A 27,679-nucleotide genomic window follows, 5' to 3' on the forward strand; every position below is an offset into this window, starting at 1 on the left:
TGGTTTGATAAATGAATCTATGTATCTCAGAAATTATTTATTTGTAAAACATGACCCAAGTAGAATTCATAAGTTGATTACATTTGTTTTCGAAATCCCAAGTAACGAAGCGATATAAAGAATCCAAATTTGGTAAATGCCATGATCATAATTAATTCATCACTATTAACCTTAATTATAACGGTCAAAGCCTAATTACAGTATTCAGTTATATATACAAGATGANTATATAAATTATGTATATATAATGCCTTAAACACACCGTCAATCGTGCAAGGAACATTGCATGGAATTTACTTCCATTGGAAACATTGAAGCTAGGAAAAGCTCATGTAGGCTCCAGAAACAATCAAACTAGATGGGAATTAAACACTTCGAGCACACAACAATAATCAATAAAATCAGGTAATCATTCTTAGAGATGAGGAATGATTCCGGAAACACATTACAACACCCTACGAAGACTCTAACTAAAACAACAACCTGATTATTCTTGAGTACCAGGACTCAAAGGAATTTTGGATAACGAAAAGGCAAACTCACTTGCCAGAGGAGGATCTGCAAGGACATATTACATAAGTCCTGAACCTATTCTTGGGATAACAAAAGCAAACACAGAATCCTCCATCGCAGAATGGACCCAACAAAGACAAAAGGGGGAAGTAGATAAACTCTACAGGCGTTAGACACCTTACGCTAAAACAACCCTCACCAAGATGAGCAACTCTGCACAGTTAGAAAAGGCTAAACTCAGAGAAGTGATAGAATTGTTTACCGGTTACTGGCATCTGAGAGAACATCTTCACAACATGGGCATATCCAATGATGTTGCCATTTGTAGATTATGCAATGAGAAGGAAGAAAGAGCCATTCATATGATTTTCGAATGGGAAGCGACTGCTCAATGGAATATAACCTTGGATACAAAGAAAACACTAGAAAAGGAATTGTAGCAACGACATCAATGACTTTTTAGGAGAAGGATCAAGTTGATTGCACTGAACTAAAGAACTAAGAAAGTACAATGCAGTGTTTGGGGAGCAAAAAACCCAACTTACCAGCATTCATCAACATTGATATCAGCCGTGAGGATTATAATTTTCTATTAAAAAATCAGGGCCAACTTGATAAAAAAGGCACTCAGTTCCTTCGTCAAGCTTGGGCAGAATATATCTTACCTCCTCTATCAGGACTTTGAAATTATTATTAATTCACAGCAGCACCTCCGCTGATATTCCTAAAAAAATAATACTAATAAAAATCCATACGCACTTTTGTTAACCGTAGGGTCGTTTGTCATAGCCAGATTGAGTTATATATCGGCCCCATCAGAATACTTTTTTTTAGCCGTCTCAGTGCCTAGGGGTGTGGGTACGGCTGTCTACTACAGCTTAATATGTTTGGCTGGTTTGTTTGATTTCTAACAAAACAAGGACCTGTTATAATGTTTAGAATGCGATCTTAGATGGACTGGATCTTTTTAACGTGATGTCTCATTAAAATGCTATTAAGCAGATACATGCGTGTTTAAAATTTAGCAATGGAGTTTTTTATTTAGAACCAAAACGCAACCAAGATGCAAATCCGCTTCCCTTATGCCGGTGTCGAACAAACCTAAACTGAAATTGAACTTTTAAAAATATTTCACCACAATGCAGAATAAAATAGAAAAGACTTATTGTTTACAAAACTTTTTACACCAGTGAATCTCATTTATAACCAAAGTACATACGATATATATTGTTTACCATCTGTTTGTATTAGTCTTACATACCATTCTTGTCTTGGAGATCTGATGTCCAGGGATCTTAAGAAAGGGCTTGCAAACCTAAACAATAATTAATAAATAAAGCAATATAATAATATTAATAAATGGGCTGTCCCAGAATATAGATTGGCGTACTCCATGGTCGGAAACTGATCTGGGAAGTCTGGATCGTTAATGAAATTTTCATCGTCAGTCGGCTACTTAATAGTTTGTTGCGTTGCGATCGATGACGTCGTCAAATTTTTTCCTTTTCTGTGCCGAAAATAAAAGGGCTCGTGTCGCCTGTGATGTTTTGTCGGAAATGGTGTATGATGACAGACCGATGAGCATGGACCGCTACGATTTACATAATGGCTCTGAATTTGCCTTAGCTCGAATTGATTAGATGTAAATAAGCTTGTTATTTCAGACGGTTTTTCCCGTCTTTCTGGTACGCTTATGCCATTCACACGTAGGACGAGTTGGGCGAGGAGACAAGCTGCACACGATCCATTTCCTATTAATGTATCTGAATCTGTTTCCATTAATTAGACTGTTGGTATAGTATTGCGATATTCCTTGACATTTTTCTCTCGCGGCCTCCGGATTTTGTACCCCTGCTGAACGTTTATAACTAATTGTAGAGGAAGTAGATAAGCGCGTTGAAAAGTTGGCGGAAACGACCTACCTCTAATTGGACTATTACTACCTTCATTTGATATCAATTCGTCCCTCGATTAAATGGAGACTTGAGTATTAATTAACTCTTAATCAAACGATAGTTCTCATAATTAATGGGTTTTCTTTCTGTCGCCATTTGTGAAAAAAAACAAAAAAAAAACAATCATGAACCGTCAAAACGTTGAGCATTTGGAAGTTCTGTACAAATGGCATCTCGATGTCACTTCGACAGTTAAGGATGACAAATCCCACTGGCTTCGGATTATTTATTCCCCGGCGCTCCGGAATGTTAGGTTAGTGATACTGACGGTGTATCATTAGTCGGAGAAAGCCTGATCGAGGATACCGGTGGCGATTATGACCCAGATAGATCCCTTACACGACCATAAATCACCAACTCCTTCAACTTTATGACACAAAAGACCTTTCAACTTTTTATTCGGCGAAAATAAGACGATTATATTGCCGATTGCGGGCCCGACATGTAGATGTAGAATAAGGTCAAGATTGGAACACAACGACTTTTCAAACTCGTGTTCTTTTCACATGACGTTTCTTTGGAAATAGGGTAAACAGAGGGTATTCGTCGATACACTTCACTCTCTGATACTTTAAATATGTACTTGATACACTCTTCAGAATTTGTACCCTTTCTCGCGCGGATTTTTGTGTTGCGGTGTTCTACGTTAAGAATCACGGTTGTTTGAAAAACCATGAAGAACGAAGATTCAATAACCTTGTAAATATTAAGCCTAATTAATCAGTCATTATCGAACTGTGAGATAAACAGATGTAGTTAGCCGATAGTAGCTTGAAACTATTAAAGCAACCAATACGTCGGTCGTTCATCAGCTTTAATTGTTTCCTGAAATACACTGTGCAAATGGTTGGAACCGGCGCGCTGGTGGAGTCGATTGTTTATGTCCGCTAGGCCTATCTTAATTACACCCCCTGTCAATTTGTGAACCGTAAATTATTATCGTGATCAACACACAACCTGTCATTATAAATGCACTTCGGAGGATGTTTTGCAAATTGGATAAGCGATCTATTTATCTAGGAATGGACACGATCAATCTTTTAAATGAAAGATAAATTTTTTTCAATTTAATAATGTGTTTCGATATGTTAAAACAATATTCAAGTTAGATGTAACTGTATTAACAACCAGACACTTAAATAACTTTTCCAAAACGTATGTTGATATATTTGAGTAGTTTGTATTTGTTTTTTTTTCAAACTCGTTAGGAACGTGTGCAGATATAGATAACATAATCACACGAGAACAGCATTTATCCATACGGAACAAGTGTTTCCATCCTTTAATGTGGAATGAAGCTACACTTGGACTACATTTGCAAAGTAATACCAAATTATAGTCTATACAGTATGTATTATTCAGCGATTTTTTAATTGGAATTAGAACATTGAAAATGTAAAGCATATAAATACATTAAAAAAATCTATATTTCATACAGTAAATACAAAGTAAAACTATTTTTACAACAAACCTATTATCTAATAATCGATTTTTCGTAGTAAACCGGGAATCGGAGACTTCTGAAATGAAATAAATTCTTACGGTGTGCCACAGGGGTCAATACTCGCACCGCGGTTGTAACAATTTTTACATCTGACATGCCCACAAATATAAATGCACACACGCAGTTGACATCGCCATGTTAACAAGTAGCCCTTCTTTTACACAAACTTCCCTTATGTTACAAAACCACATGTCAACAATTGCTTTACTCCGCCGTGAGACATGTCCTAGTATATATACATATATATAATATACATGCCCCTCAGTCCGACAAAACTAAGTATTTAGGACTTACAGTTCATAGGAAACTATATTGGAATCGGCAAACAATTTAAAATGCTTTATTACGTATTGAACCGCTAATCAAAATTACCATTCAACTTTCTACATGTACATACTTATTCAAATCTATTCGGATGTACGGGTACCATGTTTTCGGATCGGCCAAATATTCAAAGAGTACAAAGTTTTCAATCAAAGATTTTACGACTAATTGTTTCTCGCCCTTCATATGCAAACAGTAATACACTTCACATAGATATTCACATTTTAACTGTTTTCGGTTTTTTCACCCACCAAAGCCTATTTCAAACGTTTTCACACTAAATTACAAGATCACACTAACACACAAATACAATTTTTTCCATACTCCACAATTACTCGGTTAAACGGTTGAAATTTTGTATCGCGACTTCCGTCGTGCCCAAGTAACCAACTCGTCATCTCAACCGACAAGTAATTTTTTACTAATCTTTTTAACTATATTTTTCCTCTTTTTCGCCAATATAGAAGAAAAAAAGAGGTGGTAGAGCGCCGGAGTACTAATCGGAAAGTCCGGATAAAAGTATAATTAATTAAATTAAATCATAACTCTGGTAAAAAAGAACAACTAAAATACTTATAGGTTGAAAATATTGTCCATTTTCAAAGGATTAGATTAGAGTAGTTTATATAGAAGACCTGTGGACCGCGGCCAGTATTGGTCTATTGTGCATCTCCATTTTTTTTATCTAGAGCTCCTCGTTAAGCTTGAGGCTTTTTACCAGACCCCAAAACTTTTTCAAGGGCTCCCGTATGTATTCTTCGGGAAGTATGTCCTGTGTGTCCTTTTCCTCTTCCCGGATTAGGAATCTCAGCCTATATAGGCTTTCGCACCAAGAAAGGATGTGTTCCGCTGTTTCTTCTTGGCAATATTGCATAGGATTGTTTTTGCCACTCCGAGTCTATTATGCCTCCGGAGTCTTCAGTGTCCAGTTAGCAGTCCAACTATTATTCTAGTCCTAGTTTGTCCTAGACTTAGTAACAGTTCTGCTGTTAGTTTCTGCGATGGTCCTTTGATAAATCTTTTCGGATGCCTCTGTCCTGGGATACATTCCCATTGAGCGGAGGACTTATCCTTATTGCCTAACGGATCCGCGTTTTTGGCAGTTTGGTAAGCATATTAGAGAAACATAAATAAGCGTCAGTATATACAGCTACGACATTTATTTGGATTAATTACAATTATTTGTCATTTATTGTGTTAACAACATTGGTGACTGAAATTTGTGATGGTGGTTGGCCGTCGAGTGGATGAACCCATCATTTTACTGGGTCCGTCTATTCTCGCTGGTTTACGTTCCCCTCATACGCATTTAGGCTTCCTCCCCTCATTAGTTAGGAACTATAGACTATACTAGTTTCTCGATCGGTTCTTAACTTACAAAATAATGTGTTTGGCTAGGTAGCAACACCATTTGTCGGTTCTTTCCTTAGAAGAATAATAATTTTTCATTGTGTAGAACGTAATGAGATAGATCCGAAGAGTCCGGAGCCGGCTGACAAGAGCCTTTTAACGAGAGGAGGCCCGTCTCGAGTACATCCATAATGAACTTCATCGGCGGATCGCCCACGCCGCACCAAGTTCGAGGAAATCACAGTTTTTACAAGACAATCTAAAGGCGATTCGGGACGTGACTCTGATTTTCCCCTCTAATTAGGTTTCGAATAGCAAGCTAAAACTTTGGGAACCTCGTGTCAGTCATAATTCTTCCATTTCCATTTGCGCCTCTCTTCTCAAAATATAGAAGAAGAAGACGAAGAATGGACAATCTTGTTGACGGATGATTGTTTACATAATTTATAAAATCTAAACTCTGACAGCAAACCCATTATAATGTTACAATTTTTAAATATTTAACGTACACAAAAATCAATAATATACATCAAAAATACAATAAGCCACGTAAAAAAAAAACCAACAAGAGAATTTTTAAGACAAGAGAAGTTTATAGTTAAATTTATAAGTTTAGTAAAAAAAATTACAGTAAACGAGCATACAATAAATGACTCTTAAATACTTTTTTAATTGTTTTTGTTTCCATAGGAAATATTTATTTAACCTAAATTAACTTTAGTATCTAATATTTTTGAGTTTGACGTCATAATGCTTTATAAGAACAAAGTACTGCTTAAAAAGGAAGATTCAAAATACTTGGGTAAAGAAAACATTCGCCTAATTAGATAAAAATGGTTGAATATAATAATCAACCAATTTTAAATTGAGAGACAAAATGGAGGATATACAAGATAATCTAACAAAAGTTACTAGTTAACTTAACTAGTTAGTTAACTTCCAATCTTTCGGGGATTTTTGTGGTCAATAGTGACCGTTAGTCGATGAGTCTTTAGAAAATGCTTTTCTGAAACCTTCATCACACCAGACCGGATCTCACGATTTCCGAACAATCTTTCGGTGATTATATAATCCATCATCAGGTTTTCAATAAGTTTACTAACTAGATTTAATTTATCAATAGATTTATGTATGTAGCCATCTTTCAAATTGGGAGATAGCGTCGGCTGGACCAATGGTGGAGGACTATTACGAATACAGGATTTTCATGATATGGTTAAAGTCACAATTTAATTACTTTTCTAATAAAATAAATTGTCAAAGTAATATTTGAGCGAATAAATACATAAAGAAAAACGCAATAAATAAACGAGACAATATTTAACTTTTAACAATAAGTATGTTATGATGGCAGGGAATTTGAGAATAAGATCCAAGTATTAGGTTTTTAAGCCAGTTTTGATATTATTCATTTATTTTTGCATGTACTTTTTGTAAAATTTTGTTATGAGAATTAAATTTGGGTGACAGCAAATTTTACGTTATCAATTTGATGTAGTATCCATTTTTATTGTTTAGACTTGCGAGAACCTGATAATGTGATTTTGTCTATTATATGTACACTGATAAAGCTTCTCTTTTGGCTTTGATTTATATATTTATTTACTGTGAATTTAGTAATGCGAAAAGTACGATATGTAAAGTATATAAAACTACGATCTATACTTATGTCTTTTTTTATTCAACGATAATAAATGATCGTAGTCTCGATGCATTTTGACAGTAATAAAAAAGATTATTTAATTTCTTCTTGTTCTCTAACCTTTGCATTGGATTGATATATTTAGATAAATAGCTCTCAAGGGATATACGCATGGCATCTCAATAAAAAAGGTTCTATTGCTTCAGATTCTTGTAAGCCATATTTACAGTTCATTATTGTATCGATGCTACACAAATGACCCTTGGAGTTCAGTCCGAATGTTTCTGATGGTCACAGAGGTTAGGAGTCGCTATTGATTCAGCTGATCTATTTTCGTATCCCTTGCATCACTTAGGACTATGTAGATGTGACTAGGTGCTTCAAATGCCAAGCTTATGGACATAACCCCGACGTGCCCAAAACAGGTACCCGTGTGAGGCAAAGTGCCAGCGAGGTTGGGCATCGGGTACTGTCAACAGTTAGATCAACTCAGCATTCAACGCGTGCAGTTCCTAAAAAAAACCCCAATCACACTCTCACTCACTCTTATATACTTTCATATTACATACCATTCACAAGATCGGTAGTGGAGTACTTGACATTCCTTATTACTCTTTATACTTATTATATAACTAACCTAATTGTATTCCGCTCACACTACACATTCACATCAATAAATATATTCACACTCAACACACGCTATGGACATAAAACTATTGTTAACATATACAATAAAACAACCTTGTTTCCTCCAAAAATCGGAACATGGGAACCACATATTCACTGCAGTGCTCCAGTAGGGTATATTGTCATACTATATGTCCCAGAGCTCACTTTAAGGTAATCTTTCCTAGGGTCATTAGATACTTTAAGCAGTCCAGGAGAATTTTGGAATCAATGCATACGCATACAGTGCTTTTATTGCTGCTTGACTTCAGAGAGTATGTAAATGTGTGCACTTTTCATATTTTTCTTTATTAACTCCTTCGCACAGAGTTATGTGTAGAAGTGCCATTATTGTGTGGAGGGTGACCGGTCATCTACACAGAAAACAAACACTTTGAGCCCTGAAGATGATCTCAATAAAGATCGAAACGTTGGTGTGATAAAGAAAATGTTTTTATAAAACCTACGTCACATCACACCGCACCTCACGATCTCCAAGTAATCATTGGCTAACGGTCTCTAAACACATCTCTGTTCCATCTTCGATTTATCTGTGTCCATTTAGAGCCTCTTCCTGAAACCTGAGACTTCCTTCTTCTTTTTCTTCCAAAGGTCTCTATTATCTATACAACTTGGAAAGGTCGGTCAATTTTGAGTTTTTCTCTCATTTTCAGGTATCGTCATAGCCGTCTTATTTATTTTGATCCTCTCCAGGATATGGTGTCCACTCCGTAGAACTGGCTTTATTTTCTCATATCTGAGGAGTCTGTTGGCACTCTCATATCACCTTTTGTCAAAATCTATAGAAGGATGAAAATTTGAATGCGGTTTCCATCGCTGTAGTGGGGCGGGTATGCATTTTCACTGTCATATTAACACAGGCTAGTCTTTGTAGACTTCGTTGTTTGTTGTTTCTTTGGTCATCATACTAAAGATCCGTCATATACGACCAGGGGTCAATGCGTTTTTTCAATTTGTCATGAAATGTTTGTCAACAAAAACAGAACGAAAATAATAAATATACATCCGGCGGCATCGAGTGACAATCCTACACACTCTCTATTTAGAAACAAGGAGTTGCACCCTTCAATTAGGTGGGACACATCGAGCAACGTTTCTCTGCATGCCAGTCACAAACGCGGGCTTTGGCCCAAAAGTAAGTGACGTGTGTCAACCTTGAATGACGTAAACTTAATCGGCTAAAGGTGACCCTTCTTCTACGATTCAGATCCTCCGAGGCATCTATCGGCAGTGCCCTTGATACGTGAGAATTCATATACTTTTATTCAGAATAACGTTTCAACACGAAAATCGATGAAACTTCGTTTGATTCTTGGGTCGGTCAAGTTCGTTTATGAACTTCCATTCAAAAATTCTCAACACTCACATCGCATTTGAATTATTCACGTTCGTTCTTATACGTACATGCGTATGTCAAGTTTCTGTTCGTTTAAACACTCTCCTCGACGGAAGGTTATCTTTACATAAAGCATAATGATAAATTTGATTTAATTAATTTGTTAATTTAGATATCACAACTCGAACGATTGCCTCCTTTTAACAATTTTTTTTATAATTGTGCGTATCTTCTATAATAAAAGAATTTAATTCGGATAATGATTCATTTGTTTTGTTTCTCCTCGAGCAAAACCGAATTTGTCGTGACTTCCGATGTATGGTTTTATAGAAAAATTATTAATGAGTTGTTGGGAAGGGTAGAATTCGTATCATGTGGGCTGGAAAGGTGTGGCCGAAAAAAAGCCATTCATTCTTAGCCCATTTGCATATAAAACGTCCGGATGCACAAAAACAAGAACTGACCGAGGATATGAAACTATTGGCCGTCATGCTGTTGACCTACGACGATCTTTAAGTGACGACGCTCAACAGCCGTCATACTAATTCGCTCATCGGCATGGGAAAAGATTTACATTTATAGTAATTAATAAGACGAGGCCCTCTTTTCAAGGCAAATCGTGACTTTCCTTTTTCAACTAGTCCCAATCATAGCTATGAATCACCGCTAATATTGCCTGGGCCAAAATCCAACTATTATCGGCGCATATACATCATTGTCCGACATCATGGGCATTTCGCATTTAACCTGACTCCCCAATCGAAGGATATAAATGACGTGTATTCCAACAAAAATAGGAAACACTACTGGAAATGGAGTCACAAGTCAAACGAGACCTCACTGCATGCCGCCAAATGTACATTCAAAAACTGATGATTTACGACACATCACTTAAAATAAAGCGACACTACTTATTAAGAATTTAATATTGCTTTATAGGATGTTTGCTATCTAGACTCGTTAGACGTAAAAAACCATTAAAATCATTTCTATAAGTTTATTATGGCTCCAAAACTGCTGAAATAGTGAACGCGAAAATTGCACTTTAAGCTCTCCGGGTTTTCCGAGGCCAAGACTAAGTAATAACACAGGAGAAATAAACGACATCAAACCTCCATTGATCTATGTACATAAAAACATTGTGAATACTTAAATTCACTAATTTCGTGGTCCGCTTGACCAATTAATATATTACAATTAATGAACGTTTTTAGTTGAGATAAAAAAGTCAATGGCACGAGCGGGATTCGAACCCACGATCTTCGCCTAGATACGCCGCTGCTCTACCACTTGAGCTATCGTGACCTCGATCCACTCGGACATTAACTTCCCATCTCAACCGCACCTTTTGAATTTTCCCTCCTTTCGCCATTTTTCAAATGTCGTGTAATCGGATTGGATTCTCGGCGACAAATGAAATGGCCACGGAGAGCTTTAGTGAAGTATACTTGGTTTCAATTCATTAAATTCACTAATTTCGTGGTCCGCTTGACTAATTAATATATTACAATTAATTAAGGTTTTTGGTTGAGATAAAGTGAAGATAGTCCGAGTGGATCGAGGTCACGATAGCTCAAGTTGTAGAGCAGCGGCGTATCTAGCCGAAGATCGTGGGTTCGAATCCCGCACGTGCCATTGACTTTTTTATCTCAACTAAAAACCTTAATTAATTGTGAATACTATTCCATTTATTAACTAAACTACTTCTTTCAATTAATTATTCTTTTTATGTAAAATCGTAGTTGAGATGAAAAAGTCAATGTCACGAGCGGGATTCGAACCCACGACCTCGTGTCACTGACTTTTTCATCTCAACCAAGACCTTATATAAAAAGAATTGTGAATAAACAAATAAATAAAACTCCTCGTCAACAAACCACAAACCTACAGACAATTTATACAATTTTTGGAAAAACAAAACACAAAATTTCATATGTTCCAACAACGAGATAAAAAACCACAGATTTGTTTTAAAAGGCGTACATTTCCCTACCCCACACACTAATCATACAAGAATTAAGCAACAAAAACTTATTAACTGCATTAACATTTTATCGTGCCTTAAATTACCACTGAACATGTTTTTCGTTGATATTGATCGAATATGACATTACAACACTTTTTTACACCAAATAAAAATGGAAGAACCGTTTAAATGGCGACAAATCTTGCAATGCATATGGTGCCAAGAAGTTATGCACACGAAAACATGTCGATATCAATATCGGTGCGTTAGATGTGGCGATCAACATGAATCCTGAGCTTGCAGAGAAAGAAGAGAAACTAAAGCGACATGTGAAAACTGGAGAGTGATAATCGTACACCTCTAATTACAGAGAGTGCAATACCTTTAAAGAGCTACAAGCGAAACGCATAATAAGGAACACAGAACGAGGACAAGTGGAAAGAAAGAAAGGACCCGTGTACTACACGAATCCACCCCAACTGGACGACACCAATTTTCCGTCGCTCTGTTATAAGAAGAACGAAGCCCTACAGCCTCCGACATGGGTGAAATCTTTTACAAGAACTACGGAGAATCAACGGGTTCTGAGGATGCTACCTGCAATACAACATCAATTGGAATGCCGCTTGGACTCCTACATTTTCTAGCCCAAATGAATGCAATTACCCATCCAGTTTTCAACATACTAACTCAAATATCCCATATAACTCAGGCCCTCTGTAAGGGGGCCTCTCTTGTAAAAAATGAGCAAAATGTGGTGAATACAACTCCCACAGCTGACACATTAACAATTCTTTTATGGAATGTAATTTTCATCCGTTCATAATAAAGGCGTTTTCACAGTAAATTACACGATCACACATACACTCAAATACGATTAGTCCATTCCCCACAATTACCACGTAAGCAACTAAAGTTAAAACACCTCTCGATTGATTAATATCATATTATTAATTCAGAGCGGCTGCCAATGGGCTTTCTCTATAATGCACGTAATGCCACACAATTCGAAATCTAATCGGCAGATTGGATATAATACATATACAGTTGTAAATGAAAATAAATGAATTTTAAAAAAATCTGTATAATTTACACATAGTTACCAGCACCTGACAAACATAAACAAGTCAACATGCGTTTCCGCATTGGACAATTTGAACAGCTGAACACGTTCTCGCTTATTTTCGTCAACCATCATAACGTAAACATCGACTGATATTCTTCTCACAGTAATTGTTCATAATTAAAATACATTTGTTTTATTAACATTAAAACGACTTTAATTAGAAAAGTGAACATTAATTACATAAACAAATTATGTAATTACTTAAAAGAGGCATTACGATACAGAAATTTTCTTGTAAAAGAATTCAATTATTGGTTAAAGTTAATTTATTTGCAATGTTCTTCTTTTTACTCTGCAACCTTCTTTTTTATTTTTACAGTAATTAAATAAGTGTATTAATTTTATATTGCAACTCTGCTCACGGATTAGTATCAAAGCAAGAAACGTATTCTTTCCAATATTTTGTTTAATTTTGTAAATATTCATATTATTAAACATTATTATTGTAATATGTGTAATAACACTGTACTTAATACATAAACACAGCCGTTAATGTAATGCTATAAGGAGAAGAAAAGCGCAGAAGACTCAGTCAAGTGCTTTTGTTCATATGATCTGTGTTCGCCTCTTCTCTTTCTACTTTAGACTAGAAAAAAAATTGTTTTTAAGCCTTTCCTTTGCGAAATTTGGATAACTGCTTCCCCGAGTACAAATCGAAGAATCCCGCGTAGAAAGATTTACCAAATTACGAAGGGCCTATTTTAACTAACCAATTAAAATTCTAGTTTTTATTCTATTTTTAATTAATTTTTCACCTTCTGAAACTCGACCAAATAATTTGCTTAAAATGCTTTTTCATGCTTTGTGCTGTTTGATTCCATCAAACACCTGCTTCGTACTACATACAGTATGATAAACGCTTTTGGCATACCATCGACAAAAATATTCTTCATATTTTATGCATCAAAGTAAATAATAACATTTGGTCATATTTTACATACATTTATACAATTCTGGGTGTTTTATATGTAATCCAAACTGTGTTGGTAAAATCAATACGTTACATTCTTGCACGAACTGTTTCAATAAAGTACCATTTTTAAAAAGAAAACAAATTAAATATTCTTGTAAAATGAGAAAAGGTTGATTTCAATGAAATGCCAAAACGAGTATTACCGTAACATACAACCCACATAGGTAGACTACATGAATCATATCATCGGTCAAACACGACCTTTACCGGCTGTGGCTTTTTGCTTTTTCGCCTGGTGCTTCCCTACAATATTTAAACTCCAAATATATTTGTAAGTTTCGGATATCCGACCGAGGACCGCACACCAGTGGGTGACAGTGGGTCACAAACGACCTGGACCCCGAACGATGCCCACGCGACTTGGCACAGTTACCTCTTTCTCTGTTCGAAGGATGAGGCCGTTTTTCCTCCTGTTATGAAATTGTTCGATTAGCTGAACTCCTGTTTGTATTGTAACTTGACAGTGTTGTTAGTTGTAAAAAGGAAAGCAACGAGTTAATGTTTAATTACGTATTTATAATCAATTTCAACTTATTGGCAAGGGTTTCATTCGCGAAAATGGATCAAATGAAAATGAAAATTTCCTCAACAGCTCTCTAGTAAATGAAAAGTGTTTCACTCGATTTGCCGCTCTATATCTTGCTAAGAAGCTTAAGTTGGGGGTTTCGTAGGTAGATAGATAAATTCATTTTTGCAAAAACAATTTACATTTGACAACTGAGGAAAACGAAAAACTGAAAGCACTCCGGGTCGCTATAACATCCTTGCCCCGCGTGATTTTTAACAACAAAAATATCAGAGATAGCGAAGAAAAATTGTTCAAACAACAAAACCCACATGCTCAGGAATAAATAATCCTAATCTACAAATACATAAATAAGTATATGTACAATGTTATAAATAGATAAATCAGTGCGTCCGTAAATAGCTAGATATATTCACAAATAAATAGATAAATAAACTGTTCAAAAATGAATATGGATATTGCCAATTTCGTATTTTTTACTTTCCCTAGCATTTTTATTTTATTTTTATTATAAATTGCATTAAAATGTATTATAAATTATTATGTTTTCTACTAAAGGAAAATTTAATTAAGGGATTTTGAAAAACAATTTAAAAAAGGTTGTAATTCCAAAGGTCTATTGGATACAAAAATTTTTTGAAATAATTAATTTCGTGAATAATATCCTCTGTTAGTTAAAACCTCTGTGCTCTTGTTAGGCATACTGTTTCATAAGGTATTTCACTACATAGATGTTGCAACGCTTCACTCAGTTGTTGCAAGTCAACTGTTACGGATGGCGATCGAAAAGACTTCTCTGCAACACATCCTATATGTGCTCAATGGGATTGGGGTCCGGAGCAATGGGGGAAGGGACAGAAAAGAAATTCCCAGGTTTTCCGAACATTGACGAACAACTACCCTCTATCAGGCCTGGCATTGACAAACAGAAATTGAAATTCTCTGCCAACGAGATCCCTGATTTGAGGGATGTATTCCTCGATTATTTCTTGCACATAACGGACTGCGGTGAGGTTGCCTTCAACAATATGGAGTCACGTTCGTTCTCCAGTGTAATTCCCAGCCCAAACCACCCAAAAAGGAGTACGAACTGGGGCATCCCCTGTTCTCGGTACACTCTTCAGCGCATCAGCTATCACTGTACAGACAAAAACGCGACTCATCAGTAAACATAAGAGCATTCCAATTGGTGTTCTATTCTAAGCGAACGCTGTACCATATTCTTTTGAGTTGTTGGTAGCGGTTCTGAGATGTTGTTTCATTTCTTGAGCTTATGTTCTAGGTACTCTGACTGCTTTTCCTTTTTTGGCTTTCTGCTTGTCATGTATTACATTTCTTCAATTCTACAATAAAATGTCGCCTCTTCATTGTTTATACCCGCCTTGCCTGGTCTCTTCGATCCCAAAGTATTTGTTTCAGTTACGTATTTGATCCCTTCTTTTAAGGTTATTTTTCTTTTTCTAACTCATTTTATATGCACCTTATCTTTCTTTTTTTCTTCTTATATAATCTGCTTAACCTGGGTAGAAGGTTTATTACCATGCCGTATAGCAGAATATGTACTTTATTTTTCGAATGTATTATATAAATGTGAATATACTTTGTATCTTATTGATTCACTGGTTAGTAGTTTACACACACAAAAAAATAAAAATAAAAATAAATATAATGTAAATAATAATACAAATATAAANTAATTAATTTCACCGCCACCAACCATAAGGTTGTTATGAAAAATAATTATAATAAATTAATATAATATTTGAATAACCTCTAGTATTGTAGTTGTCGAATCTATAAAGCCTGAAGTGTCATCCAGACATTTGTTGTCGTCAACGTTCATCAATAAAATAGGCAAATAAATTTTAAACTTTGTGTAAATCTCTGATCAAAAACAGTAGGACTTACAACTTACAATTAGTAACTTACGGACTTGTTGTTTTTACGCCAGCCCATCAAGAGAAATAATATATCAAAGACGGTAAATCAGAAAGAAATCGAATAAATCTAGTTGAGGATTTTCCTTTTTCTCTTTGTTAACGTATTGTTTTATGTTCATTTCTATGTAAGTTTTTATGTCAGTTTGTAAGTAAAGAGAAGCCGTTTTCTCCGTCCATTCATTCCATAAAATTTAGACCAGGTTTTCCACAATCGAATTGGATAAAGAGTTAGGCGTGGGCGTGGCATGAAGCAATCCGCCCACAACGGTTGAATTCAATTCGCAAGCTCCGATAAAGTTGGAGCATAACGCATACATGCCGTCCGACTGGAAAAGTTAAGCCCTTATAAAAAAATTTATATATAATTTTTTTAATTAAATATTTTTGAATTAATTCAATTCTTATTTTCTAACTTGTGTTTTTTAAATAAATTTCCTGTTTTATTTTTACATTAACATTTTTTGATCTTTCGGAAACTTACACATTTAAAAAAAACATAAGTATAAGAAAGGATATTAGCATTTTACAATATATTATTATAAATCTTATGTTATGTTTTCTATTTTTAGGGCATCGAACAGCTTGGACATTTCAGCTTCGAGCGCATGCGAATTATAACAATACATATTCAATACGCATTCACACAAATGAATACATTCACATCTATATACGTTGCATTCATTCTATTTAGTAGATGGAGTACTCAATATTCTTCCATCGACTTGCATACAGTAACAAACAAATCTGATTGGGATCGATGGGGTACTTTTATAAATACTCCGCCATCGACCCAAGTCACGTACACGGCTCGAGAGGAGATGGGGTGCATACAAAGTACGGAAACACAAAACACATGTTTTGTCGGATATATACAATAAAAAATTCCCAATTCCTCTAAAAAGCGGAACAGGGGATCCTGAAAATCCCTACCGTGTCCGAGAACCCTTCTAAAACCAGCGGCATGCCTACACACTCTCTGTATAGAGCCAAGGCATGACACGCCCCTATTATGTGTTTCGAGCCTTAAAAAAAAAACCTATTGTGCAAAAGAAGAATAAAACCAAATATATTAAAATTTAAGGGTGATGTGTTAATTTTGTCCATCAGTGTGTAACGATTTTTTCTTACCTTATTAAAAAATCATTATACTCTGATAGACAGAATTAACACATCACCCTTAAATTTTATTCTTTTCTTGCATACCAAAAATAGGTTTGTTTGTAAAAAGAAGATATTTAAAAAGAGAATGTTTGTTACCAACAATTATTGAGTAAAGCACAAAAAAAATAAAAAATAAAAAAATAAAAAAAAATTAAAAAACAAAAAAAAAACTGTAACAGTAACTGTAAAACAGTTAGTTATAAGGGTGAGACTTCAGGAGTGTAGGGACTAGTGGGATAGGGTGGAGGGATGATTCAGATTGAAAATTGAGGAAGTGTATTCGGATAAGATCTTTCACGAATGTGATTTTAAGATCTTTACGGATCTTTGATTGGTGACGCAGATGAGAGCATTGAGGATACGGCGAAGAACTATAAATTAAAATTATTGAATTCGTTCGATTTTGGTGGATTTGATCGAGCCCCAAAGTTCCACTCTGTAAATGAAAATAGTTCTGATGAGTGTTTTGTAAGCAGTTTGTTATGTATGCATAGTGTTGATTTTGGTCCCAGTAGTTTTCTGACTAGTCCATATCTTTTGTTAAGTTCTTGTCGTTTTAATGTGGCACTTTAATGAATGTGGGTTCCATGAAAGTCTGCTATCTGCGTAAAGCCAGCGGAACTTGATTCAATGGCGGTATTATCTTGTCATTAATGTGCACAAAATTTGACAGGTAGGCTTTTGTGCTCGTTCAACGTCATCCGCCACCGAGTGCACCAGTCGGTAGTGAGATTCAGATGTTGTTGGATTGCTTCTATCGCTAGAATAGGATTGGAGTGTCGATAAGATTGCGGTGTCGTCCCCGTACATTGTGAGTTGTGCGTTTGAATGTGTGGATATTTCAGCAGTGTAGATGGCGCAGAGGATTGGCTCTTCTTTGTGGAACGCCAGCTTGGATTGGCGTGATTGTAAAAAAAATCGTTGCTGATTCTCACTTTAAACCATCGAGCCGAGAGGAGGAATTCAGGATGAGATGGTAGGTATGAGGGAGAATAATGTAAAAATAAAACAGGATTTTTTTTAATCGGCGGTTAATGTATCAACACTGTCTTATTAGTTTTGAAAGGACGTATAGATTAAATAAATTCAACAACATTGTTACCTTTATGGTGAAACCGGCGAGGTAGGTCAATGACGATCCCATTCATATGTGACACCGGCTATTTCTACCATCTTCCCACGTGTATTTTTATTTTTACAGTAGTCGAGAAATAAGTGGCACGTCAAAAACTCCTAGTCCTTAAAACCGTTTGTTACCGTGTGCTTTTATCAAACGTCGAGAGATGCAATCGCAGTTCCAGCACGAGAACAGAACCGCCAGAAGACCGGCGTTAAACAAGATAACACCATTTGGGACGAAATGTTTAGTCATACGTACTATTCTGCATTTCACTTTTTTACCTTTCAATTGCTTTAAGATGGTCAGCGTCAGTCGGTTTGCTAATTGAAAGATTATTTCCAAGTTCTCGGAGAGTTGTTCTGGAATTTTCTTCGACCAAAGCTCGTAGAACATCATCATCTAGGGAATAAATCCTTCCACGACCTTCTTTGTCTTCAAGGCTAAAGTTCCCCTCTCGAAATTTTCTAAACCAACTCTGAACGGTGCTTACACTGCCATCGCCCCAAACATCATCACGGTTCTGGCCGTTTGGGCACCGTTCCGACCGAGTTTAAACTAGTAAAATAACGCGAAAATCATTCGTTGACATCTTAATAAAGACTGAATTATTCCCAAGTAACGAAATGTACATCAAATGGCGCTCTCCAAATTATTGCCAAAGCTTCACGTCCAAAGCAAAGATGGAAAAATAGATCCTCGAAAAGTGGCAGAATCGATGGTCCTACATCGCAAAGGGTACAACCACTTTTGAGTATTTCCCAGCAATACAAGTGCGAATGTTATCCTTGTGTATTAAGCCGAACTTTTGGCTCTCCCAGTTCCTGAGTGCCCATGGAAATTTCAGGTCATACACGCATTCCGCCTGCCAACCTCTGCAATCTGCGGAAGGTGCGGCGCGATCAGAAAATAGATCATGTCCTATTCCACTGTGCACTGTACGAAACCCACAGAGGGCCGTTGAAAAATATGTTCCAAAGTTGGCCAGCAGGAAAACAGAGGCTTATGATAGACAAGGAAACTTATGAAATATTCCACAGCGTTGTGATTGACTTAGTCTCGAACAAGAAGCGAAGTGAAGATTGGAGGTAAAAGAGGGTGGAGGAAAACTAATAAGTATTTAGATTATTAAAACTTTATGGAAATCTGGTTGTTCCTCACATTTAGCTTAATATTTATTTAAAATTTGTCGGAAAAAAGTTTCAAGTATGAATATATGTGCATAATGTACCTTATGTATGTTAATAAGTTTAGCCCCTATTTATATTTATGTGGTGTTTAGTGACCGTTAGTAAATGATTATTTGGAGATCGTGAGATGCGGCCCGGTGTGACGTAGGTTTAGAAAAACTTTTTTTTATCGTGCCAACGTTTCGATCTTTTTTTGAGATCATCTTCAGGGCACTCTCAACACGATGACACATCTACACACGATAACGAATACTTTGAGCCCTGTCCTCCCAACTTTTTTGTTGCAATGCAGATAACCCAAGGCCCTGAAGTTTGACTAACGGTCACTAAACAACACACATTTCTACACGAGAAGAACGAAGAACATGGGATTCTATGAACAGATTTCAACTACATATGGACACCAAGCAAAGAGTATTCTGAAGGACATCGCCAACAATGAGAAGAAACTGGCATCGGCTATCAATCAGAGAACTTTTTTGTTGAAATGCAGACAACACAAAGCCCTGAAGATGATCTTAATAAAGATCTAAACGTTGGCACGATAAAGAAAATGTTTTTCTAAACTTACGTTACACCAGACCGCATCTCACGATCTCCAAATAATCACCTATTTATATTATTTATTTATTGTTGATAAAATATATTCTATATACACGTGAGAGAGAAACAACAAGGGAGTACCCATTTAGTTTATTTAAATTCAAAGATCGTTTTTAAGTCCTTTTTCCCCTCCTAATTCCTCAACAACTAGCTAGTAGCTTAGTCTCAAAACAACAAATATCATGCGCCCTTTCGAATTAAGTTTAAAGTATGGCGGGTCCGCCGGTATAGGGTCTCCCTTAGGTATGGCGGGGAAGGATGAGGGTTTAAAAAACAAGATCGAAATGCTACTGAGGTAAACGAATATTTTTGGTTGGAAGAAGATTAAAAAGTGTTCACATTCGTACAAAAGGATAAGCCCTCAAACGTAAACAGTTCACTGTTATCGAAGGATAATTAAAAGAACACATGAAAACCTGCTTATTTTCCGGATAACTCAATAAAATCGAAATAGTGCATGGAGGCGATCTGTCAGGAACATGATGTACCTGAAGTGAAACCGGTTTGTGATTACTGGATAGTATAGGTTTGTGTCCTCAGTTTTTAATTATTTAATATCATATTGATAGGGAGCCAGAGGAAAGTATTTTATACCGTTAAGAACAATTTTTAATGTGTATAGTTCATGTGAAGGATACAAATAAATAGTATTATTTGTGAAAGAAAATTAACGCCATCATAAGAGTCAATGTGAGTAAAGGAAGAATTTAAATATACATATATATAAATAAACATAGAGGAATAAACAAATAACAAAACACTGGATTGGTGATAAATTTTAGATCGGCTAACCTTTGGACGGTCGGCCATGAGGAACGATTCGCACCGAGTCCTCCGCTTGTACGAAAGACGGATTGGCCCCCGCCGGCGAAGGGGTCTCGTTCGATGGGAAGTCGGCCGTGGCTTTCCCTACGACGCGAAGGCCGCCCTAGACTCACGGACTTCAGGAAGTGCGCGGGGCCTTGGCTTATCGACGACTCATTTCTCCGATTCCCAATTTTTCCACAGCCGTGGAAAGGCAAAGGTCTTTTCGACTCGACCCGAAGGCCGGGCACTTTTTTGAGAATTGAGAATTAAACGCATTTGCCAATACATTTTTAAACAAAACTTCCGTCAAGCTCGTGCTTTCGACTCTGCTCGTTAGCAGTCATCGGCCTAGACATCCTCAGTCCACCTTATCAACTGACAAACTCTCATCAAATGAACTTTTAACGAAGCCGTTCCAAATTTAGTCAATGGAACGCCTGGTATTTGACCTCCGGAGTACGTTCGAGAAAAATTGCGGAATCGATTTTAAGTGATACACGCAGTCAAGAAGAAATAAAAGAAAATACTATATTCTTAGTCAAAACACAGCATTGGTCGGTCCAATTTTATTCTTGCGGTACATAAACGATTTGGCTTGTCTAGCGCTGACCAGTAAAATATATTTATTTTCAGATGACGTAGCCTTGATCTCGACTGTTGACTCCTGTTCGGATGTGTTAAATACAGCTGAGCAAGATCTGGCTAAAATATCAACTGGATGTGATGGAAATTCTTAACTTTTAACACAAATGCTCATGTCCATATCCATTAGCCAAGAATCGATAACTTCTCACTGACACTGTATCATTTTTTTCTTCTTTATTTACATCTGCGTCAATTGTTGCGCTTAAATAAATTTGAAAGCATTTTACAGCGTAAAACAAAACAAAAAACAGAAAACAGAAAAAAGAGGGACTACTCATTAGTATTAGAGTTAATCACTTTCATGTCACATAGGTGGTCGCGAGGCCATTGACGCTGATTATTTGGAAGGGTGCGAGAGGAAACATTTTCTGAAATGGGGGTTTATGTGACTGGATAATTGTTTGTGAAACTTCTTGCAGCAGTTTTTCACTACTTCAAGGACATATTAGATATTAAGGTCATTGTGAGTGGTAAGATTGGATACATAGAGCATTGACGATGGTTCGAATGATTTTTTATTGTAGGGATTGGATACGTTAGACGTTGTAACGTTTTTTTAACCCCAAATTTCTTCGTATGTCCAAATGGGTCTCAAAATAGTTATATAAATGAGTCGTTTATTTTGTAAAGTCATTTTTGACCTTTTATACAGAAATCTTTTAAGAAGTCTGAATCGAATATCGCGTTTGAGGATTCCATGTTGTTTGTCAATGTATAGCCCAAGGTAGCGCACTACATTAGATGATGTGAGTGAATTTACATCAATGTTGCCAACCAATTAAAAAAGTAGATGTTAAATACCTTGGGATAAACATAGACGATCAAATGAAATGGAACAAATATATTTATGTGATAAACTAAGGAAATGCGTGTAATGATAAACCAAATAAAAGGATTCCAAATTAAAGCTAAAAAATTAATATGTGCAACACTTTTCCAATCAGTAATGCAATTTGGAATTACTGCTTGGCAGGGGTACTTATAGATTACCTTGAGCTAGTTTTTATCCTCCAAAAGATGTCTGAAAATGTTATACAAAAACATCTCAGATATACATAAAAATTATTATTTGAGGAAATAGGAGTTTATAGCATATATCAAATTTATGTAAAAAAAACTTATGTATATTATTATGCAAAGAAAAAGATAAATTAATTCAGAACAAATGTGTTAAAATCGGAATTGTATATAGAATTAAACTACCAATGATATAGTACTATATTAGCCAATATTCACTAAATTACAGAGTAACCATATTGTTTAATAAAATATTACCTAACCTATATAATAATATATTGTATGGAATTAATCCAATTTACAAAAAAATTTAAATATAGAAATATACGATATAAAAAATATAACAATATTTAACAAAATATAAAAACGGGGGCGTCGGTGGCCGCAACGGTTTAGGTGTTGACACGGCGCTCATCACTGTAAGGTGAAGGTCCCGAGTTCGAATCCAGCGGCCCTATATTCGAACCTGACATACCTACAAATGGGCTTTTTTTTTCAAAAACATCGGCACCCTGAGGGTTTATATGGCCTCTGCTGTTGCGAACCCTCGTAAAAAATAAATAAAAAAATATATAAAAAACAATATAAAAATATATCAATGCTTGACAAAATATAAAAAACAATATAAAAATATAACAAAAGCAAAAATAAGAAAACAAAGGAAAAAATTATTTAAGTATTAAACAATTTGTAAAGTAAGAAAATTGCTTAAAAGAATGTTTCATATAAATATACCTAAAGCAGATCGTTTATCATTGTTATTTTAAATTTTTAATTATTATTTGGAGATCGTGAGATGCGGTCTAGTGAGACGTAGGTTCAGAAAAAACATTTTCTTTATCGTGCCACGTTTCAATCTCTATTGAGATCATCTTCAGGGCTCAAAGTGTTTGTATTCTGTGTAGATGTATCATTCTTGTGTGTCGTGTTGAGAGTGGCAGTCATTAAATTTTTAAATTGAGATTGTAAAATAATATAACGTATTTTCAAATATTACATAAATAATATTAGAAAACAATTGCATAAAAATATGTTGATTAAGGAAGTAAAAATAATAGTATAGATGAATTACATTCAGTAAATATTTTAATTAGAAATAATATCAGTTAAATATGGAAATATATACTAATACCTATATACACGTACAGAAGAGCAAGTTAAGTAATTTATATGAAAAATATTTTATTGTTATAAAAATATTGAAAGATAATTTAACTTAAAATATACATTATAATTCAAGATTTCACATGTCTGCGCATTTGACTGTAGAATGAAGAAAAAGAATTGTTAAAAATTGTAAGATTTGGAAAGTTATTGACTGAACGCATCATTCTGTCAATAGGAGAACTATAGTTAGTCGAATGGTAGGAAATATGAAAGGCTCTATTATGCCTGGTCAAGTAGCTCGGTACAGAAAAATTTATATACTATGCAAAATTTAAATACACTTAGAAAAAGAATTACCAAAATTATAAGAGAAATCAATTATAAACTATTTCAATATGGTTTAATTCATTTAACTTCTTAACTACTTATACACACACCTATAATAGTAAAATTAAAGTATTCAGTAAAATAACAAATTCAAAATTCTGTATTAGATCAAACATTTAAATATATAGATAGTTCAGAATAAACAATATAAGAATAATTAATAAAAATATATGTACATATGGGCCACATAACTCCATGTAAGGACTTAGCATAGAGAATTGAACGGTCCAAACTAAAAATAAACACGTAAATTAAATAATAAAACAAAATATAAATATGTCAATACATCGTAAGATCTTACCATTTTAGAGAATATCAGCCGAAAACTGGCAATCCTGTTATAGCTGTTTGTAAATTTAGAAATGTTTACATTGTTTGGTTTTGTTTTTTTAATTTAAAACGTTAAATAAATAATGCTGTCAAATAATAATAAAAAAAGTAAGAAATGAAGAAATTTGCTGTTGACCCGCGAGTATGTAGAGGGCCCACCTGCCAGACGTGAACCCCCTGGGGGGGGGCGCTTTTTTTATGGCATTTACTTTGAGGTTTCCACTCCCTTTATTACAGGTGTTTCAAGGGGGGTGTAAAGAAAAACCATTTACAAAGCGAAATATATCTATAAAACAGTTGACATCCTAGGGTCTAGTGGCGTCCACTCCAGGGAGTCTCCCTAAAAGATACAGCTCTTCAGATTAAACGCTAATGTCACATTATTGCAGGAAGGCATAAATCAATTCATATATTACCTCCCGCCCAAACGCAAGCAGACTCCCCCAGCTAAGTGGCTTGCTGACCTCCTGCTGGTACACCCATCAAAAAAAGACTTCTATTTTCCTCGTACTCTGCACAATGAAATATTAAGTGTTTAATGTTCTCCGGGTCATAACATGTCTCACAGTTTGATGACGACGCTCTACGCTTAATTTTGTGCAAGTATGTTTCATTGATGTAGTCGTTTAAGTCGGTGAAAAACGATTTATAGACCGACTCCTCGTCGTACTACTATTATATCAGATACGCTATTCAGCAGGTCGACTACGTTATTGTTACGCCCCGACCCCACTAAAAAACCGCTTTCTTGTGAAAAGTCTAGATTATACGCCATATTTACTAGTTGTGTTAATAATTAGTTGCGTTTGGGTGGAACCGCTCTATCTAATCGATGGACTCATTCTGTCCGATTCATTACAGAAGCATGTTCCCTCCAACGTGGCCCAGGGCAGTGGCAAGTCCTTTCCGCACTTGAAATACAAAGGTGACTGTTAATGAACTTTTTTTTTCTACGAAGGGTCGTAGTAGGCACAGTCTACAGTCCTCATATGGCAAATCCGCCAGAGAATATTAGATAGTACAAAGTTGGGTAACGCCTCGTTTAATCCTGCCGTAGAAACATTTATTCACGATTTGAAGAGGATAGCCGGAGTAAAGTATTAAATACATTTTTGAGGTTGTAGTTGCAAAGTAGAGAATAGTTTGTTTTTGTAGACCGAGACTAAACCCGGAATAATAGCCTGGAAAGGCCTTCGCCCCGTACTTTTAGGTTAGGTCTGCTTCTGTCAACGTCATAGTACTTGTGAACAGATAGCTATCTGACTGATATCAGTTTATTACTTTGTTCACTGCTAGTTTTGATAATATAATGTCGGGAGGACATTCAGAAATTTAAGTGGAAAGTTGTTTAATAGACAGCACATTGAGAATCCGCCGGAACATTAGTTGCAAAAGGAACTTGTTTTTTTAAATTCCGTGTTGGAGGCTTAAACATACAATAATAATCCGATGGTACTACAGATCCTACAGTAGATTTATAGAACGTGAATTCTATAGAAGGATCAATCTCCATTTCACAACCTCCTTGAAACTGAAGAAACAGTTTTCATATAGCATGTCAATAGAATTTCATTTATTACTGAATCTCCACTGCGTAGTATAGTTGTATAGCTTCTCACATTTGGCAAGAGTAAATTTGTTATGCAAAGCCCATAATAATTTGCGATCAATTGTAAGAGCTAAAAATTAAACTTTCGAATTCACTGGAATTTTATATTTTCCTGTTTTTAGCCTAGTGGGAAAACAGATTTTTCTTTTGCGGGTAAGAGTGCAAAGGACCAATTTTGAAATGTATATTTTCAGACCATTTTCCCCTTGAATCATTTGCACCAAACGACGAACTTTCGTTTCAGAAATTTATTTGACGGATCGCAAGTGTTGATATGATTAAAAGCCGAAGCAGAAACGGTTTGACAAAGACAATGCATCAAAGGAAACTTTTCCTGACCAGAGGCGTTGTTCTCGCCACCCTGAGTCCTGATAAATAGCCCCGGCCGGGGAACAGCAATCGATCTGCTGTTCTTCTTGATTGATGACCGCGTTTCGACCAAGGATATTTCGCTGCAGAAAGTCTCTTGTATTAAGAACTAATGTTTTGAAAGGTTTGATCACCTTGTTTCAGCGCACATATTTAAAACGTCAATTTAAATGTATAAATGAATTATTCTATTAAGGGAAAAGTAACACTTGTTTAAGTTTGATGCATACATTATTACTTCGGGCAGTACAAAGAGAAAAGCACACGACAAGCGTTAAAAACTAATAATGAGCAAGCAATTTTTATGAAAAACCTTTTTTTTAAGTAAAACGACAATAACATAAAACATGAGGTTCATGGTGGTTTCATTTTACATTTTTCATTTACATGAGGTTACTCAAAACTACCGTATATACAAATCTTCCTCACACAATTGGTTTAAAAATTGCCTTTAGGTATAGGCTTAACAACAGGAACTTCAACAATTTGTAATTAAGCAATTTCAATAAGTTGTTAATTGCTTATTTAAAAATAAGTTACTTAAATAGGCGATTTTAAATTACAGACCAAGATTTTTTTTTAAATTTATATAAACTCAAATCTGCACTTGCGTGTACATGTGCACATACATGTACAGTGTTGATGGGTATTGGTTTGCGAGTCGGTGAATTCATATTGAACAGGCACAGGGTTACTTACTGGGTCTGTCTCCACTCGCGTGTTTTTTGAATTAGTCAAACGCGTTTTGGCATTGCTCCATCTTCAGTGAGGAACTGTCTGTCAATTTGTCTGAGAAAGGTTTACATAGCATTGGGTGAACACGGGTAGCACATTGTTAAGTCTATCATATCTCGCAGTCTACAAGAAATTCCAGCTTTTGCAATTTACAGTCAATTGACAGCAGGCCTCGAGAATCATCCACCCCGGTATCAGACCACGGTCTTATCTGTCCAATAGCCACCATCGTAATCAGTCTCTCATTTACATGACTACAATCTATTTGTGGTGGACTAATCATCAATATTTCTCCATCACCCTTTACACCTATTGTATAATTAACCTTAATGAGTCTCGATAGGGTGTTCAATATTCCGCAACCTACTCTCTCAAAGTACACATTTACACTAATAAATACATTTGTGCTCAACATATGCTACAAAGGAGAAATTAATGTACATCTTTATTATAATATTTTAGTTTTTTTTTAATTGTTTAACATTCTAATGTGTAAAGTTTATATTAGTAAAGGCTCAGACAAGTATGTACCCATGTGAGAGCTCAAGTCGATTCAGCTAAGTTGTCCGTTGTTAGTTAGCTATTATCTTGGTCTGCCTATCCTCGCTGATATTATCAAACTTAGGTTTATCACCCCGCAGAGCATAAGAGGAAATCACACAATTTAAGTTGACCGTAGTCATACTAAGTAGATGACAGGGTGAGACCATTCAGGGCGTTAAATGACATGTACGTTGATTGGTTTGAGAACGGCTGAATT

General features: G+C 35.6%; 1 protein-coding gene across 2 annotated transcripts in view; it reads left to right on the top strand.

The window, feature by feature from the left end:
• Positions 1 to 27,679, top strand: part of LOC106672922 (death-associated protein kinase 3-like) — a 64,737-nt gene that overhangs the window by 23,721 nt on the left and 13,337 nt on the right. The window contains exon 1 of one of the 2 annotated variants that reach the window (XM_014404731.2): positions 20,250 to 20,439. The exons of the other annotated variant lie outside the window; for it this stretch is intronic. The gene's annotated coding sequence lies outside the window, so the exon portion shown is untranslated. Of the gene's footprint in view, positions 1 to 20,249; positions 20,440 to 27,679 lie in introns of those variants that run through there. 2 annotated transcript variants of the gene reach the window in all.

This window comes from Cimex lectularius, unplaced genomic scaffold, assembly GCF_000648675.2.
Source record: "Cimex lectularius strain Harlan isolate CLEC.00 unplaced genomic scaffold, Clec_2.1 scaffold46, whole genome shotgun sequence".
NCBI classification, from domain to species: Eukaryota; Metazoa; Arthropoda; class Insecta; order Hemiptera; family Cimicidae; genus Cimex; species Cimex lectularius.